The following is a 19,637-nucleotide window of genomic DNA, read 5'->3' on the forward strand; positions in this document are numbered from 1 at the left end:
ATGTCTGAAGAGAGTTCTCTGTGCCTCTTGTTTTTAAATGTCTGCTTCCTTCCACAGATTGGGGAACTTCTCCGCTATGGTTTGTTCAAGTACACCTTCAGCCCCTTTCTCTCTCTCTTCTTCAACTCCTATGACATGGATATTGTTCCGCTTCATTGAATCACTTAGTTCTCTAATTCTCCTCTCCTGATCCAGAATTTTTTTATCTCTCTTTTTCTCAGCTTCATCTTTTCCCAAAATTTTATCTTCTATTTCACCTGTTCTCCCCTCTGCCTCTTCAATTCTCACTGTCACTGCTTCTAGTTTATTTTGCACCTCATTTACAACATTTTTTAATTCATCATGACTATTTTTTAGTTCCTTGATCTCTGCAGCAATATATTCTCTGTGTCTTCTATGCTTTTTCCAAGTCCAGCAATTAATCTTATGACTGTTATTCTAAATTCTTGTTCAGTTATATTCTTTATATCTGTTTTGATCAATTCTTTAGCTGTCATTTCTTCCTGGAATTTCTTTTGAGGAGAATTCTTCTGTTTCATCATTTTGGCTAGTATTCTGTCTCATATGTGTTTTTAAATCTTGTTATGTACCCTGTACCTGTGAGCACTACTATAGTAAAGAGGGGTCATAAACTGTCCAGGACCTGGCCCTTCAGGAGGTGTTTTTTGGAGAATGTTACTTGCTCTCTCCTTACTTTATCTCCTTACTCATAGTGATGTTTTGAACCCTCCACTCGGTGTGCTTTGATTTGTTTGTTGAAGTAGCCCTGGAAAGGAAAATAAACAAACAAACAAAAAACAAACAGAAAACAAAAACATGAAACACAGAAACAAACAATACCCCAAAACAAAAAACCAGAAACACTAGCTACAAGTAAACAACAGGGTGGAGGCGGTGCTAATGGAAGAGGCCTTATACTATACAAAGAGAGAAATGACAGGGTGGGGAAAAAGAAAAAATAAAATTTGACCAGACAGAGAAACTATACAGCTTTATCCAGAGATAAAGAAAGGAAAATAAAGAAGGAGGTGGGGAAAAAGAAAAGAAAATAACATTGACCATACAGAGAAACTGTTTGGCTTAATCCAGAGAGAGAGAGAGAGAAAGGACAATAAAGAACGTGGTGTGGAACATATATCAAGAGAATGGATTAAATATATCTGCTTAAACAAACCAACAACCAGAGTAACCAGATTAGAGGGGGAAAGAGATAAGGAGAAAAGGAAGGAAGAATATATCTATATAATAAGAATTGTCCAAGAATTAAACCAGGCAATGCAACAGCTTTGGTCTGGGGGAGGGGCTGTCTGGTTCCTCAGTGTCAATCTAGCTCCTGTAGATATGCAGTTGCCAGGTGTGGAGGGGAATGGTTTGGTGTAGGCTGGTCCCACCTCCACTGTGGGCCCAGCTGTACATCCCCAAAGCCCCACCTTGTTGGTGGTGGGGAGAAAATGGTGACACCCAAGTTTCTCCTCCATGGACCAGGTGTCCCAGACCACTCTGCTCAAGCCGTCCTCACTGTGCCATGGGTGCAAATGAAGTGGTTTGTCCTGTTCTGGTGTTTCCCATGCCCTGGCGCTTGGCTGGGATTCAAACTCCCACTCCATGTGCCCCAGTACTGGGGGAATGCAGTGCCACACCTCCTGATGTATGGTCTCTGGCTGGTGAACATAGGCAGGCTTTGTTCTGTCCCACAGCACTCCAGCGAGGGGATCACTTTCTCCTTCTGTGGACTACGCCACTGACCTAGCCACCAAGCCGGGGGCTGGCTTCCCTCCTCCCCAGGTGCATGATCTGGGCAGCAGTCCCCGGTCCAGAGAAAGCCCCTCAGTTAGAGTTTGGATCTTTCTCCATCCAGTCCATGGTTTTTCTCTTGTCCAGACACCCCAGCCTCTTGTCCTATGCCTCCCCAGCCTCTCTCTCTCTTCCCTTTGTCTCTTTGCAGAAGGGCATCCTTCCCCTCCTTTCGTTTTATCTCTTCCAGTTAGCAATCACACACCTATAGCCTGTCAGTTTGTCCCAGTGGATCCCTGGAAGTGACTGTCTCTTTGCCTTCTGGACTCTTGGATTTCAAAGTCTTTTAAGCTTCAACACTGTTTGAGAGGAGGGAACTTCGGATCCCCCTACTTCTCCTCCATGTTGGCCCCTCCCCCTCACAGAATTAATTTGGAAGCTTTTCTTCCTTTTCTACTTTTTGTAATAGTTTGAGAAGAATAGGTATTAACCCCTCTTTAAATGTTTCGTAGAGTTCACCTGTGAAGCCATCTTGTCCTGGACTTTTGTTTGTTGAGAGTTTTTAAATTTAATTTCATTGCTGGTAATCAGTCTGCTCAAGTTTGCTAATTCTCCCTGATTCAGTTTTAGAAGGTTATGTTTCTAGGACTTTATCCATTTCCTTTACGTTGTCCAATTTGTCGTCATATAATTTTTCATAATATTCTCTTATAATCTTTTGTATTTCTGTGGTTTTGGTTATTATTTCTCCTCTTTCATTTTTGGTTTTGTTTATTTGAGTCCTCTCTCTCTCTTTCTCTCTCTCTCTCTCATCAGGCTGGCTAAAGGTTTATCAGTTTTGTTGATCTTTTCAAAGAACCAGCTCCTGGTTTCATTGATCTCTTGTATTATTTTTTAGTTTCTATTTTGTTGCTTTCTGCTCTGATCTCTGTTATTTCCTTTCTTCTCCTGGTTTGGGCTTCTGTTTGTTCTTTTTCTAGCTTCTTTAAGTGTAAGGTTAAGTTGGCTATTTGAGATTTTCCTTGCTTCTTGAGGTAAATCTGTATTGCTATAAACTACCCTCTTAAAACAGTTTTTGCTGCATCCCAGATATTTTGGACCATTGTGTTTTTATTTTCATTTGGTTCCATGTATTTTTTTATTTCCTTATTGATGTCTTGGTTGACCCATTCTTTGTTTCATAGCATGTTATTTAACCTTTTTGTGTTCTTCCAGATTTTCTCTTGTGGTTGATTTCTAGTTTCATAGAGTTGTGGTTGGAAAAGATGCATGGTATGACTTCGATCTTTTTGAATTTTTTGAGACTTGTTTTGTGGTCTAATATGTGATCCATTATGGAGAATGTTCCATGGGCACTTGAAAAGAATATATATTCCTCTGTTTTAAGATAGAATGTTCTGAATACATCTGTTAGATCCATCTGGTCTAATGTGTCATTCACATCCACTGTTTCCTTATTGATTTTCTGTTTGGATCATCTGTCATGTAGGTGGGTTATTGAAGTCCCCTACTATTATTGTCTTACTCTCTATTACCTCCTTTATGTTGGTTAATAGCTACTTTATATGTTTTGGTGCATTTGTGTTGGGTGCATAAATATTTACAATTGTTATATCTTCTTGTTGGAATGTTACTTTTAGGATTATGCAGTATCCTTCTTTGTCTCTTGTTACACTATTTGTTTTAAATTCTATTTTTTCCAGTGTAAGTATTGCTACCCTGGCTTTGTTTTCACTTACATTTGCACGGTAAAATCCCCTTACTTTCAATCTGTATATGTTTTTGGGTCTGAAATGAGTCTCTTGATTTGCAACTGCATGGATGGAACTGGTGGGTATTATGCTAAGCAAAATTAGTCAGAGAAAGACAAATATCATATGACTTCACTCCTATGAGGAATTTAAGATACAAACCAGATGAACATAAGGGAAAGGAAGCAAAAATAATATAAAAACAGGGAGGGGGACAAAACGTAAAAGACTCTTAAATATAGAGAACAAACAGAGGGTTGCTGGAGGGGTTGTGGGAGGGGGATGGTCTAAGGGGCATTTAGGAATCTATTCCTGAAATCATCGTTGCACCATATGCTAACTTACCTGGATGTAAATTAAACAATAAATAAATTTAAAAATTAATTTAAAAAGTGAAATGAGTTTCTTGTAGGCAGCATATAGATAGGTCTTGCTTTTTATCCATTCTGTCACCCTATGTCTTTTCTTTTTTTTTTTTTTAATTTTTTTTTCAACGTTTATTTATTTTTGGGACAGAGAGAGACAGAGCATGAACGGGGGAGGGGCAGAGAGAGAGGGAGACACAGAATCGGAAACAGGCTCCAGGCTCTGAGCCATCAGCCCAGAGCCCGACGTGGGGCTCGAACTCACGGACCGCGAGATCGTGACCTGGCTGAAGTCGGATGCTTAACCGACTGCGCCACCCAGGCGCCCCCACCCTATGTCTTTTCAATGGAACATTTAGTCCATTTACATTCAGAATAATTATTGACAGGTATGTGCTTATTGCCATTTTATTACTTGATTTACAGTTGTTTATGTAGTTCTTCTCTGTTACTTTCTTCTTTTGCTCTCTTCTCTCAGTTTGCTAGCTTTCTTTAGGGTATATTTGGAGTCTTTGCTCTTTATTTTCTGTGTATCTCCTACCAGTGTTTGATTTGTGGTTACGATTAAGTTTATATATACGGCCTTACACATACAGCAGTCTATATTAAGTTGATGATCACTTAAGTTTGAACCCATTGTAAAAGCACTAAATTTTTACTCCTCTCCTCCCATATTTAGGTGTATGATGTCATACTCTATAGTCTTATTTTATGAATCCCTTGAATTTTTAGATATATTTGATTTTACTGCTTTTGTGCTTCTTACTTTTCTTACTCCCTATTTGTGGGTTTTTCCTTTGCACTCAAAGAATTCTCTTTATCATTTCTTGTGAGGCTGGTTTAGTGGTGATGAATTCCTTCAACTTTCATTTGTCTGGGAAACTTTTTTTTTTTAAGAGATAGAGCATGCAAGTGGAGGAGAGGGGCAGAGGGAGAGAAAGAGAGAATCTTAAGCAGACTTCAGGCTCAGTATAGAGCCAAATGCAAGGCTTAATCCCACAACACTGGGATCATGACTTGAGCCAAAATCAAGAGTCAGATATCAACTGACTGAGCCATCCAGGCACCCCTGTCTGGGTAACTCTTTATCTTGTCCTTCTATTTTGAATGATAGACTTACTGGATAGTATATTCTTGGTTGCAGGGTTCTTTTCTTTCAGCTCTTTGAATATATCATGCCACCGCCTTCTAGCCCACAAAGTTTTTGCTGAAAAATCAGCTGATAGCCTTATAGGGTTTCCTCTGTATGCAAATCTTTTCTTTTCTCTTTCTGCTTTTAAAATCTATAAAGAACTTATCAAACTAAACACTCCCAAAAATAAATAATCTGATTAAGAAATGAGTAGAGGACATGAATAGACATGTCTTCAGATGGCTAAGAGACACATGAAAAAATGCTCAACATCACTCATCATCAGGGAAATACAATTCAAAACCACAATGAGGTACCTCCTCACTCCTGTCAGAATGGCTAAACTTAACAACGCAGGAAACAACAGATGTAGGCAAGGATGTGGAGAAAAGGGAACCCCTCTTACACTGCTGGTGGGAATGTAAACTGGGGCAGCCACTCTGGAAAACAGTATGGAGGTACCTAAAAAGTTAAAAATAGAGCTACCCTAAGACCCAGCAATTGCGCTACTAAGTATCCAAAGGATACAAAAATACTAATTTAGAGGGGCACATGCATCCCATTGTTTATAGCAGCATTATCAACAATAGTCAAACTATGGAAAGAGCCCAAGTGTTCATTGACTGATGAATGGATAAAGAAGATGTGGTGTGTGTGTGCGCGCGCGCGCGCACACACGCACACACACACACGATGGAATATTAGTCATCAAAAAGAGTAAAATCTTGCCATTTGCAACTATGGATGGAACTAGAGTATAGTATGCTAAGTGACATAAGTCAGTCAGAAAGACAAATACCATTTGATTTCACTCATATGTGGAATTTAATAAAGAAACCAGATGAACATAGGAAAGGGAAGGAAAAATAAGTAAAAAACAGAGAGGGAGACAGACTATAAGAGACTCAACTATAGAGTACAAACTGAAGGTTGCTGGAGGGTAGGTGGGTGGGGGGTGGGCTAAATGGGTGATGGGCATTAAGAAGGGCACTTGTGATGAGCACTGAGTGTTATATGTAAGTGATGAAACACTATATTCTCCTGAAATCAATAAAAAAAACAAAAAATAAAAAATAAAATGAATTAAAAAATAAAAATTTTCTCTATCACTACTTATTGCCATTTTAATTACTATATGTCTTGGTATGGATCTCCTTGGGTTGATTTTGTTGATCTCTGATTTTGCTGGTCTGATTTTGTTGATTTTGTGCCTCTTATATCTGGATTTCTGTTTCCTTCCCAAGATTTCAAAATTTTTCAGCTATTATTTCTTCAAAATTTTCTTCCCCTTTTTCTCTCTCTTCTCCTTCTGGGATCCCTATAATGAGAGTGTTATTACACTTGATGGTGTTGCTGAGTTCCCTTAATCTGTTCTCATTTTTTATTATTCTGTTTTCTTTCTCCCGTTCAGCTTGATTGCTTTCCCTTACTTCTGTCCTCCAGGTCACTGATCCATTCTTCTGTTTTTTCTAGTTTTATTTATTTATTCCTTTTAGTGTACTTTTTAAAGATGTTATTATTATTATTATTATTTATTATTATTATTATTATTATTATTATTATTATTATTATTTAGAGAGAGAGAGAGAGAGAGCAAGCAGGGGAAGGGCAGAAAGAAAGAATCTCAAGCAGGCTCCTCACCCAGCAGGGACCCCGATATGGGGATCAATTCCATGACCCTGGGATCATGACCCAAGCTGAAATCAATGGTTGGACGCTCAACTGACTGAGCCACTCAGGCACGCCTTAAAGATTTAATTTTAAATAATCTTTACAGCCAACAGTGGAGCTCAAACTCACAACTTCGAGATCAAGAGTCACATGCTCTATTGACTAAGCCAGCCAGGTGCCCCCCTCTAGTGTGTTTTTAATTTCAGTTATTGAGTTCTTTACCTCTGATTTTTAAAAAATGTTTTCTCTCTCTTTGTTGAGGATCTCACTGGGATCCTCCACTCTTTTCTCATGTCCAGTGACTATTTTAATGACCATTACTTTAGATTCTCTTTCAGGCATATTACTTATATCCATTTCATTTAACTCTATTGCTGTTCTTTCATTAGGGGTTTATTCTCCAGTCTCCTCATTTTGTCTAACTCTCTGTGTCTGTTTCTCTGTGTTAAAAAGTCAGTTATATCTCCTGCTTTTTAAAAAAAAATTTTTTTATTTATTTTTGAGACAGAGAGAGACAGAGCACGAGCAGGGGAAGGGCAGAGAGAGAGGGAGACACAGAATACGAAGCAGGTTCCAGGCTCTGGGCTGTCAGCACAGAGCCCGACGCGGGGCTCGAACTCACACACCGCAAGATCATGACCTGAGCCGAAGTCACACGCTCAACCGACTGAGCCACCCAGGCGCCCCTATATCTCCTGCTTTTGAAAGTAGTGGTGTTATGAAGAAGGGGTCCTGTAGTGCTCTGCAGTGCACTGTCCCTTGTTCACCAGGACCTGGCATTTCAGGGGTGTCTCCTAGGTGTGTTGCATATGCCCTACTATTATGGCTGAGCAGCATTTGCCATCAGTCCAGTTGTCTGGAATGGCTTTCTTTGCCTGTTAAGGGCACAGTTTGGTCCCTGTGTCCAGAGTTGTCACACTGAATTGCAGGGTGCTCTCCCTGTGTTGTCCCCTGAGATGCTTTTGTTGGTGAGTGGGGCCTGCAGTCAGACTAGCTGCCTATCTCCAGCCCGCTACTGGGGCTGAAGTCAGGCTGATGTGTGTGGTTATGTTCCCCTCTCCCCAGGGCAGGAGCCACTTTGGAGTGGTGACCTTAGTACAGGTTGCTTGCAGGTGCCACTTTGGATGACTCTTGCTGTTGGATGGGGCAAGTCCACAGAGTATGGGGGTGAGGTGTGTGATGTTAGCAAGATGTGCTTTAGTCTGCTGCTGGGGAGGATCTGGAGCTGCTTTGGATGGACTCCTGCAGAGCAGATTGGCAGTGGTGTGGGCGTCGTTAGCAAGCTGGTTGAAGAGCATTCACATTGCTTCCCACAGGTGTTTGTGTTTCTAAATTGGGGGATGGGGGAGGGAAATGGTGCCCACCAACTCTTTTGTTTTTGGAGAAGTCTCCTAAAGATCCCTGCCCTCTCAGCACATGTTCTGAGATCAGCAAATAAATCTTCCCATATACCCCAGGTGTCTTTCAAGCTGTTGCTTCTATGCAGTATCTCAGTGGGGTTGTTGGTTATACTGTCTCTTTAAGGGCAGGGACTCAGTTTCCTTTTGCCCTCTGACTCTCCCAGAGCCAAGGACTGATTTTAAAATTCCAGGTGTTAAGCCCCACTGATTTTAAGAACTCCGAAAGTTAAGTTCCTCTGGTTTTCAAAGCCAAATGTTATGGGGATTTGCCTAGAGCGCCTGGTGAGTGTGCTCCTCTCCCTTCTCTGCTCCCTCTCTCCTGGATAGAGTCTCCTGGATCAGTTTGGTTCCCAACCATTTCTCCACCCTTCCCTTCTTTTCTAGTGTGGCCATTTTTTTCTACATTTAGCTGTGGATAGTCTTTTCTGCCAGTCTTTGGATCATTTTGGGGGGGTTATTTACACTGATGTGAGTGTTATCTAGGTATATCCATTGGATGAAGTAAGTTTAGGGTCTTCCTACTCTGCCATCTTCCCTGGAAGTCCAGTATAAAATCTTTTTTATATTACTGGATTTTGTTTGCTAGTATTTTGTTGAGGATTTTTGTGTCTATATTCATAAAGGATATTGGTCTGTAGCTTTCTTGTGATGTCTTTGTTTGGCTTTGATATTAATACTGGCCTTATATAATGAATGTAGAAGTATTGTATCCTCCATTTTCTAGAAGAGTTTACATAGGATTGGTATTATTTTTCCCTTAAATATTTGAAAGAATTCACTAGTGAAGCCAGATGGGCCTGGGATTTTCTTTATGGAAAGATTTTAGAATACAAATTCAATTTCTTGTTATAGGATGTAGGAGGCAGAATGATGCCCCCCCCAAAGATATCAACGTCCTAATCCCCTGCACGTATGAGTATATTACTTTACATGGCAAAAGAGATTTTTCAAATGTGATTAAGTTGAGGAATTTGAGATGGAGAGAATATTCTGAATTATCCAGCTGAGCCCAGTGCAATCACAAGTATTCTTAAAAGTGAAAGAGGAAGAAAAAGAGGTCAGAATAATTTGATGTGCAAAACACTTGACCTGCCATTACTTACTTTGAAGATGAAGAATGGTGCCCATGAGCTGAGGAATGCAGGTGTCCTCTAGAAGCTGGAAAAATCAAACAGATTGCCCCCTAGAGCCTTCAGACAGGAACGCAGTCCTGTCTTGGTTTTAGTCTAGTGAAGTGTATAGCAGTGTTGAACTTCTACAGAACCGTAAAGTAATAAATTTGTGTTTTTAAGCTATTAAATTTGAGGTATTGTTATAGCAGCAATAGAAAATGAATACCTATTCATATTTTTTATTTCTTCTTGAGTAGTTTTGGTAACTGTCTTCTAAGGAATTTGTCTATTTCATCAAATTTGTCTAATTCGTTGGCATAAAGTTGTTCACAGTATTCCCCAACAATCCTTTTAGCTTCTGTAAGGTCAGTAGAGATGTCCCCTCTTTCATTCCTGGTTTTGATAGTTTGGTATGTGTAAAGGTTTCTCCATTTTGTTAATTTTTTCAAAGAACCAAAGTATGATTTCATGATTTTTTTCTACTCTGTTTTCGATTTCATTTGTTTCCATTTTGTTGTTTATTCTTTATTTTTCTCTGCTTTCTTTGGGTGTAGTTTTCTCTTATTTCTCTGGTTTCTTGAATGGAAGCATAGGTTGTTGATTTGACACCTTTGATATTTTCTAATATTGTATTTAAATTTGTAAATAGTTGCCTCTAAGCACTGATTTAGCCACATTCCATCATTTTTTAAAAGTTTATTTATTTTGAGAGAAAGAGAGAAAGCACGTGTACAAGAGGGGCAGTGAGAGACAGAGAGAGAGAGACTGAGACTCCCAAGCAGGCTCTGCAATGTCAGCATGGAGCCCAATGCAGGGCTCCAACTCACAAACCCTGAGATTGTTACCTGAGCTGAAATCAAAAGTCAGATGCATAACTGACTGAGCCACCTAAGCACCCCTACATCCCTTATATCTTGAAATGCTTTCTTATTATACTTCAAGTCAATTTTTTTTCAATTTCCTTGATTTCTTCTTTGATCCATGGGTTATGTAGATGTGTATTAATTTCCAAATTTTTGTGGATTTCTCGTTTCCTTCTGTTGTTGATTTCTAAATTAATACCATTATGGTTGAAGAACGTACTTTGCATGATTTCTAACCTTTTAAGTTCATGGAAACTTGTTTTATGGCCTAACATTATGTTTATCTGGGAGAATGATGCATGTGCACTTGTAAAAATTGTATATTCTGCTAATTTTGTATGGGGTATTCTGTTGATATCAGTGAGGTCAACTTGGATGATAGCATTGATTCTTCTATATCCTCGCTGATTATTTTGTCTAGTTGTACTATCATTTTTGAGAGTTACTGAAGTATCCAATATTATTGTTGAATTGTCTATTGCTTCCTTCAATTCTGTCCGATTTTGCTTTATGTATTATGGGCTGTGCTGTTAGGTATATGTATGTTTACAATTGTTTTATCATTCTGACAAGTTGACCCTTTTATCATTATAAAATGTCCCTCTTTGTGTCTAGTAATTTTTATCTCAAAGTCCATTTTATCTAGTATTAGTATAGTCACTTTCACTCTCTTTTGGTTACCAGTTGTATATCTTTTTTTCATTTTTTTACTTTCAATCTGTTCGTGTCTTTGAATTTAAAGTTTGTCTCTTGTAGACAGTATTGAGTTGGATCTTGTTTTTTATCCAGTCTGACAATCTCTGAATTTTGATTGGAGTGTTTAATCCATTCACATTTCATATTATTATCATCAATTTGGTTGGATTTATATCTGCCAATTTGCTATTTGTTTTCTGTATTACTTATGTATTTTTTGGTTCCTCTGTTCTTCCTTTATTGCCTTTGTTTATGTAAAGTGGGTCTTTGCTAGTGTATCATTTTAATTCCTTTGGTGATTTTTTGCTTTTTATAAAAAAACATATTTTTAGTGGTTGATTTAGAGATTACAATATGCATCTTAATTTATCACAACCAATTTCAGATTAGTGCTCACTTAGTTCCAGTATAGTATCTTTGCTCTGATACTTGTGCTATTATTGTCATAGATAGTATATCTCTATATTGTAAATCCAGCGTACAGTGTTATAATTATTGCGTTATCCAATGGTATGTTTTTTAATAAAGTTAAAAGAAGAAAGGAAAAAATATATTTACAGGATCTTTTTTTAATTGAAAATTTACCATTTCTGGTACTTTATTTATTCCTGTAGATTTGACTTACCATCTATGTCATTTCCCTTTTCCAGTATAGTTCCATTTTCTCCACCTTCCTTTGTGCTATTATTGTCATATATATTACATACTAATATGTTATAAATTCAACAACACAGTTTTATAATAATTGTTTCATGCATTTGTTTTTAAATCATTTGAGATGAAAACAGAAAGATTTATACTGTTTTTTAAAATTATTACCTACATAATAACTTTAGTCATGTTCTTTATTAGTTTATATGGATTCAAGATACAATCTTGTATTTCCTTTCAGCCTGAAGAAACTCCTTTAATATTTTTTAACAAATTTATTGAGGAATGATTCACATGACATAAAATTCACCCATTCTTGTATGCAATTCATTGGTTTGTTGTATATTCAGAAATATGTGCAATCATTATCACAGTCAATTTTAGAACATTTTTTGTCACCTCAAAAAGAAACCCTGTACCCATTATGAGAGCTATCATCTCTCATATCTTTTCCTTTCCCACCCTAGCTGTAAACAACCACTTATCTACTTTCTGCTTCTATAGATTTCCCTATACTCGACTTAAATGTGAGTGCAATCATATCATAGCAGTCTTTTGTGGCTGGCTTTTTTTCAACTTAGCATAATGCTTCCAGGTTCATTCATATTGTAGCATGTGTCAGTACTTCCTTCCTTTTTATGCATGAATAGTATTCCACTTTATGAGTATACATTTTGTTTATGTATTCATCCATTGATGCACATTTGGCTATTATAAATAATGCTGCGATATGCACCAATGTACAAATTTCTGTGCACATATGTTTTGATTTCTTTTGGGTATATATATATTTAGGAGTGGAAGTGCTATGTCACATGGTAACTCTATGTTTAATTGTTTGATGAACTGTCAGACGGTTTTTCAAAGTGACTGAATCATTTTACATTCTCATCAGCAGTGTATGAGGGTTTTTCTTATTTCTCCACATTCTTACCAATACTAATTTCATTTTGCTCATGATCATCCTGATAAAAATTTAAATGACAGGTTTAGATGTATTTCCTCACACAAATAGAGAAATTTCATTTTAATATTCATGATAAACTTAAAGAGCTGTGATGTTATTCTTATAGCAATAAGTATATATTGTGGTACGTAGCAAAATTATAACATTTTAATAATTGCTATAATTTATAGAGTGTCAACTATGTGTTAGACTCTTTGTTCTTTATATTCTTTGTCTCTCTATGAAACTAAAAAGTTATGTATTTATTATCTCTTTTCTAAATAGGGACACTGAGGCTCAGAGAACAGTGCATATGGGACTCAGATCTTTCTGTTTGCTATGTTGAAAATAGATATATCCAAGATAGCTGTGAGGCTTTCTTCATTGTAGTTACTTAAGGACTCAGGGCAACATCTTGAACATTGCTAATACTATACCAGAAGTAAAAAGGGAACTTTAGAGTATCTTGCGCCAACAATTAAGTGCTCTGATTCAGAAATAACACACATCATTTCTGCTCACAAGTCACTGATGAGTACTGGTCATTTTCCCCACCCATTCACAAGTGGGGCAGGAATTGCAATCCTACTATATGCCTAGGAGGCAGATGTATTTAGTGAGCTGAATGTTTAATGACTGTAAAATTGACTATCAACTTCAACTAATGGATGGTACCATCCAAGTTCATAATACAGTTTCATCAATCCAGAGAAACAGCACTTAGAAAAATAAGAAAAATCACCACTGTGCAAGGAACTTTCCAACACACTTCCTTCACTTAAGTAGAATTGTATCATATGTCCATTTTCAACCAATTACTGGCAAGAAGAATGAGATTTTTATGTTTGGCTCAGCCCAGTTGCGATCTGCCTCCGAGAGCGAGGGATTGGGCTACTTTTCCCTGGAGATCATAGTTGTCTAAAGTTTGTGTAAATGTTGAAAAAGATTTTTTTTGGACAGTTTTTAGTAAATTAATTTAGTAAATTTTTTCACAAAGGAAAAATACTTCAATACTATCAATAGCTCAGGTATTGAAACCATAAGGGGAAGTGAATGTAGGCAAGAAACCAACTTGATTGGCTACAAAGGGCAAGCCAGAAGGGCTAGAAGTGTCAATAAGAAACATTATATAATGCACTGAGGGTTAGTATCAATAGCTTCTTAGATCCTATCCCAAAACAAAAGGCATGTCTATGCATTTCTAAATTTCATTTATTATTGAAAAATTTCCATGTGCCCACAAAGTCCTATTTACAACTTTACCTGACTTATTATACTACCTCTAAATTAGCTAATAGTTACTGAGAATTTAGTATGTGCCAGGTATATTGTAGCTTGCTACATGGATTACATAAATTAATCCTTGCAGTAATCCTAGGAGTTGGATAATTATCAGTTCTCTCATTTTTACAGATTAAAAACCTGAGGTTCAGTTCTGGTATGTAATTTGACTAAAGTCACACAACCAGATGGTAAACCAAAGCAATTTGGTTCCAAAGTTCGTGTTTTTAAGCTATCTTATTTATGCTTCCACTACTGGTAATTTTTCATTCATTTAATTAAGGAGAGTTTATTTCATTCCTACTTGATAAACACATCTGGCCCTGTCCTAGGCTTTGGGGATTCGGCAACGAGCAAAACAAATCCACGATCTCATGAGTTTACATTCTAGTAGGCGAGATAAGATAAATAAGTAAATTATATAGCTTATTGGAAGATGATAAATGACACAGATCACAAGGTGACATTTAAGTAAAATCTTGGAATAGACAAGGGAGCATATCCTAAAGCAGTCAGGACAAAGAATGGTCAAGCTCACAGGGCAGCTATTGCAAATGTAATTTTTGCTTTATGTAGATAGGTGCTCCAGTGTCAGATATGTAGATATTTATGATTGTATAAATTTAATCCACCTTCTCCTAATTGATAAGGGAGTAATATAGTTTTAGTACTTATTAAGGGAAGCATCATAGCACAGTAGTTTAGTGTATAGATTCCAGAGCCAGTTTACCTGGATTTAAATCCTTGTTGTGCTTATTGACTGCGTGACTTTGGGTATATTACCTCACCTCTCTGTGTCCAAATTCTATTATCTATATAATAATGAAAATAATGCCTACCTAAAGGCAATTAGGAATTAGTTTATATTTGTAGAGTTTTTAGGACAATGCCTAAATACATAGTGCTAAGTATATGATAAAAATTGTCTTTCAGATAATTTGCTAAAAGCTTGTTTTAACTTGTCTGGAATATACTCAGAAAGCCTTTAACCAAACAATACCGTTTTCTTATAAAAGGTTATGTATTTCACATAAAGCCACGGATCTGGAAAGATGTGCTAATGAAAAATGCAATGCTTCTGGAAAGGAATCTAAGACTACCTTCTTTAAAAACTGTTTCCTTCTGGTCTACTTATTCTAGGTACCACATCTTAACTGAAATTATTAATCTGTTCTATCTAGAATAAGTATGGATTCTTAAAATTTGAATCTTATAAAAGGAATTTTTAAAAATAATTGACAGTGGCTCAATGCATTCTGTAGACTTAGGGTTCAATCTCTGACTATAATTACTTATTTTGTTACTCTGAGTAACAGTGGTTATCAATCTGCTTTCCAAAGAGGCTTTACCCTCTTTCGATTATGTTCTGCACGGTCTGTGAAAATTGCTTATTTTGGGAAATGGATTCTTTTTGTTTCTTGCTGCACTTCTATTTCCTCTGTGTGTTCTGCTTAGCTTCTTCAGTATTCAATATTCTTTTAAGTTCTTTTGACAGAATAAGTAATTTCCGTATTGGTTCCAAACTGAAAATAGATACCACATTGCATAGGAATACCCTCAGTCTGTGTGGGTTGAGTGGGCCTGACTTCTCATCTTCAGGAATCAGGACTGTGATCCAGGTCTGGCCAATTACAGGTTTTTTCTGGGACTTTTGCTGGAAATGTTGGGGAAGAAGGTTCTCATTATCAGGATTCCTAGCTTTAGAGATACTGGTGGTCATCTTTGCTGTAACATAAAGAAAGCTTGTTGGAAAATGTAGTGCAGAGGAGAGCAGTGGTAAGAGACAAATAGATTTCTAATTACATTAAAAAATTTTTTTTAACATTTATTTATTCTTGAGACACAGAACATGAGTGGGGGAGGAACAGAGAGAGAGAGGGATACACAGAATACAAAACAGGCTCCAGGCTCTGAGCTGTCAGCACAGAGTCCAATGCAGGACTTGAATTCATGAACTGTGAGATCATGACCTGAGCTGAAGTCACATGCTTAACTGGCTGAGCCACCCAGGCACCCCTTTTTCTAATTACATTTTTAACCCTTTCATCCATTTCTTAAGCTGCATATTTCAGTTATGTGACCCAATGACCCTTCCTCTGATTTTAAAGTTATGCTTTACTGATCTGACATATTCTTCTTTTAAAAAAATTATTTTGGGGGACACCTGGGTGGCTCAGTTTGTTGAGCCTCCAACTCTTGATTTCAGCTCAGGTCATGATCCTAGGTTCGTGGGATCAAGCCCTGCATTGGACTCCACACTGTGGAGCTGCTTAAAATTCTCTCTCATTCTCTCCTTCTGCCCCTCTCTCCTGCTCACACGTGCTCTCTTAAAAAAAAAAAAAATTTTTTTTTTTAAGTAATCTCTATGCCCAATGTAAGGCTTGAATGCTTGACTTCACGCCCCCGAGATCAAGAGTTGCACTCTACTGACTGAGCCAGCCAGGCACCATCCTATGGTATATTCTTCTATATAAAGTTTTCAAGTACTTCTCTAGATATGGTAGCCAAAGTTTTACTATTTAAACATTTTAATGCCTATATATTTCATAATACTATTGTGTACTACATATACACACACTTATAAAATAAGGAGATGAGGGGCGCCTGGGTGGCTCTGTCGGTTGAGCGTCCGACTTCGGCTCAGGTCACGATCTCGCGGTCTGTGAGTTCGAGCCCCGCATCGGGCTCTGAGCTGATGGCTCAGAGCCTGGAGCCTGCTTCCGATTCTGTGTCTCCCTTTCTCTCTGACCCTCCCCCGTTCATGCTCTGTCTCTCTCTGTCTCAAAAATAAATAAACGTTAAAAAAATTAAAAATAAAATAAGGAGATGAATTAACATTTAATTATATGGGATCTATATGGATTCTATTATTGGCCATAACCTATTTTTGTGATAATCTGAAAATTATTAATTGGCAGTTTTAAAATTGACATCTAGTCAAAAAAGCAACTGAGGGGCACCTGGGTGGCTTAGTTGAGTGTCCAACTCTTGATTTCAGCTCAAGTCATGATCCTAGGATCATGGGTTTGAGCTCCGCATCAGGCTCTGGGCTCACAGCATGGAGTCTGCTTGGGATTTTCTCTCTCTCTCTCTCTCTCTCTCTTTCTGTGCCCCTCCCATGCTCATGCACTCTCTCTCTCAAAAATAAAATAAATTAAAAAAAAAAAAGCAACTGAGTTTATAAATGATTGCTGAAGGAAAGACATATCTATTAAGATGGGCATTTTCTGATTGGCAAATGCTCTCATATTAGAAATCACCAAGTTTATTACAGGTCCATAGCCCCTTTCTCTGAAACCCATGGGGCCAGATAAATTTTTAAAATCAGAATGCTTCAGCTCCTCTAAGCTCCCCACTTTTTTTGGCCTATTCATTTGGATCTGTATTGTGCTGGAGGATTTCCTCAAACGTTTGTTGATGATTATCTATTCATATTTGAATGTGAAACACTAAAAAGCTGACCAGAAGCATCTATCACCACCACCGCCTTGGGCATATTAACTTGTGGGACTTTAGAACTTTTTCTTTCGGGCCCCAAATATCCAGTGTCTATATATCTTTTCTCCTGGGAAGGACCCCTCAATCCTCTGAGGTGAGTGAGCCTACCTGATAGTGTTTTGGACATAAGCAGGAAAAGGATAATGCAGATGCCATGGCTTGCCATGAATAAGGGGTGATCCACAGGGAGGGTCTTGGGGGCCTAACTGCTCTTTACACAAAATTTTCAACCAGTTATGTTTATACATTTGTGTGGTAAAATATACGTAAGATAAAATTTAGCATTTTAACAATTTTTAAGCATACAATCAGGACACTAAAGTATATTCACATTGTATAACCACTGCCATGATCTATACCCAAAACTTTTTCATCATCTCTAACAGAAACTCTACCCAACGCTAACACTCCCTTCCCCCTTTCTCTTCCCCAGTCCCTGGTAACCTCTAGTCTACTTTCTGTCTATATGAATTTGACTGTTCTAGGTATTCATCATGTAAGTAAAATCATACACTTGTCCTTCCATGTTGTTTGTACCTTTTCAAGTAACTCAGGTTAAGTAAATGGCCCAAGGCCATCAGCCAACATGGCCATGAGAACCTACGTATCTCTGTCAAAAGAAACTATATACATTATATATATATATATATAAAATTTTATTCTCTAGTTAAAATACAGTGTAGTCTTGGCTTCAGGAGTAGAACCAAGTGATTCATCACTTACATATTAACACCTAGCGCTCAACCCAAGTGCCCTCCTTAATGGCCATCACCCATTTAACCATCCCATCAACCCTTGGTTTATTCTCTGTATTTAAGAGTCTCTTATGGTTTGCCTCCCTGTTTTTATCTTGTATTTTCCTTTCCTTCCCCGATGTTCATCCGTTAAATTTCTCAAATTCCACACGAGTGGAATCATGTATTTGTCTTTCTCTGACTTATTTTGAGTAGCATAATATACTTTAGTTCCTTCCACGTTGTTGCAAATGGCAAGAAACTATACTTTATTATGCATTTCTACTTTAGTAGTAAACTTTTTCCATCCACATGCATATACGTATCTCTATACATAACAGATATTTTGCAACTGACATTATATCCAGAATTCTTCCATACCATTAGGAATTCTCTGAAGCATTTTAATGCTTCCTAAGAATCTATCATTTTGGATGATATATCATGTTTTGATTATTTTTTGTTGGCATTCAATTATGTTCTGAGTTGTAAATAACATATAGCTTTGCACATATATACCTGTACTTCTGACTAGAACCCGAGGATAAAACAGAATATAATTTCTGGTTTAAACAATAGAGCATATTTAACACTTGTTATTAAATTACCCTTCAGCAACTAGCCAGTCTAGAATACTACAAGTACTCTGAAGTCATCTTCATCACCACTGATTTTTTTTTAATTAGATAAAAAATGTTCTACTGGTTGTAAAAATAACTAATGATAAAGGGTATTTTTCATTTAGTTCTTATTTTCTACATATTCACTAGCTCATTTTCTATTCTGTTGGAAGGTATTCATATAAAAACTTACCTGTATTTTGTTGCAAACTTTGTCCCCTTTTTTCTTTTAAATTTAATGAGTTAATGGGTGGAACAAAAAGCAGAGTCCACCACTCAATTATTTAGTCTGGTTTCCTCATTGAAATCTAGAAGATTCTTTGCTAGTGAGTGGTTAACACTTTCATTGGCTTTATAGTTTTCAAAGGGGAAATATTTTTATTGTTTTTAGTAGTTAAAACTAATAAATGGGTGTTAAAAAATTTTTTTTAAATGTATATTTAGTTTTTAGAGAGATACAGAGCATGAGAAGGGAAGGGGCACAGATAGAGGGAGACACAGACTCCAAAGCAGGCTCCAGGCTCTGAGCTGTCAGCAAGGAGCTCAACGCAGGCCTCGGACCCACAAATTGCAAGAGCATGACCTGAGCTGATGTCGGATGCTTAACCGACTGAGCCACTCAGGTGCTCTTAAATGGGTGTTCTTTTAAAAAGCATTCCATCAATACAGAAATACACAAAGTGTAAATTAAAGGCTCTATAATCCCATTTCCATATAATAACCTGCAGAAGATATAGGAAGATTTAGTCATAAATAAAAAGATATATAATGAAAAAATGAGGCAATTCTACAAAAATGTAATCTCAGCACACTCATTGACTCAGAAGTATTTACATGGTCATAAAATAAACACAATAACTGTGGATTTAACTAAAAATTTTAACACAGCCATATTGGGAAGATGGAGGAGGGCAGGGTGTAGTATAGGAGACTGAAAAATCCTCCCTTACTCCTTTATGAATTAAGTGGCAGAAATATATGTATTTTATATAGCAATATGCATGTACATATGAGAAGAAACAGCTAAAAAAGTTAGTTGCTTCTGGGGAATGAATGGAATTTGGTCGAAAGGTGTCAGACAAATTATTGGTGTTTGGTTATAAGCCTTTTAAAGCTACTTTATACTTTATGGATAATTATGATGTATCCAGATTGGGATAAAGCTAAAAGAAATAGGATAGCA

The sequence above is a fragment of the Felis catus genome, chromosome B4 (assembly GCF_018350175.1).
Source record: "Felis catus isolate Fca126 chromosome B4, F.catus_Fca126_mat1.0, whole genome shotgun sequence".
Lineage (NCBI taxonomy): Eukaryota > Metazoa > Chordata > Mammalia > Carnivora > Felidae > Felis > Felis catus.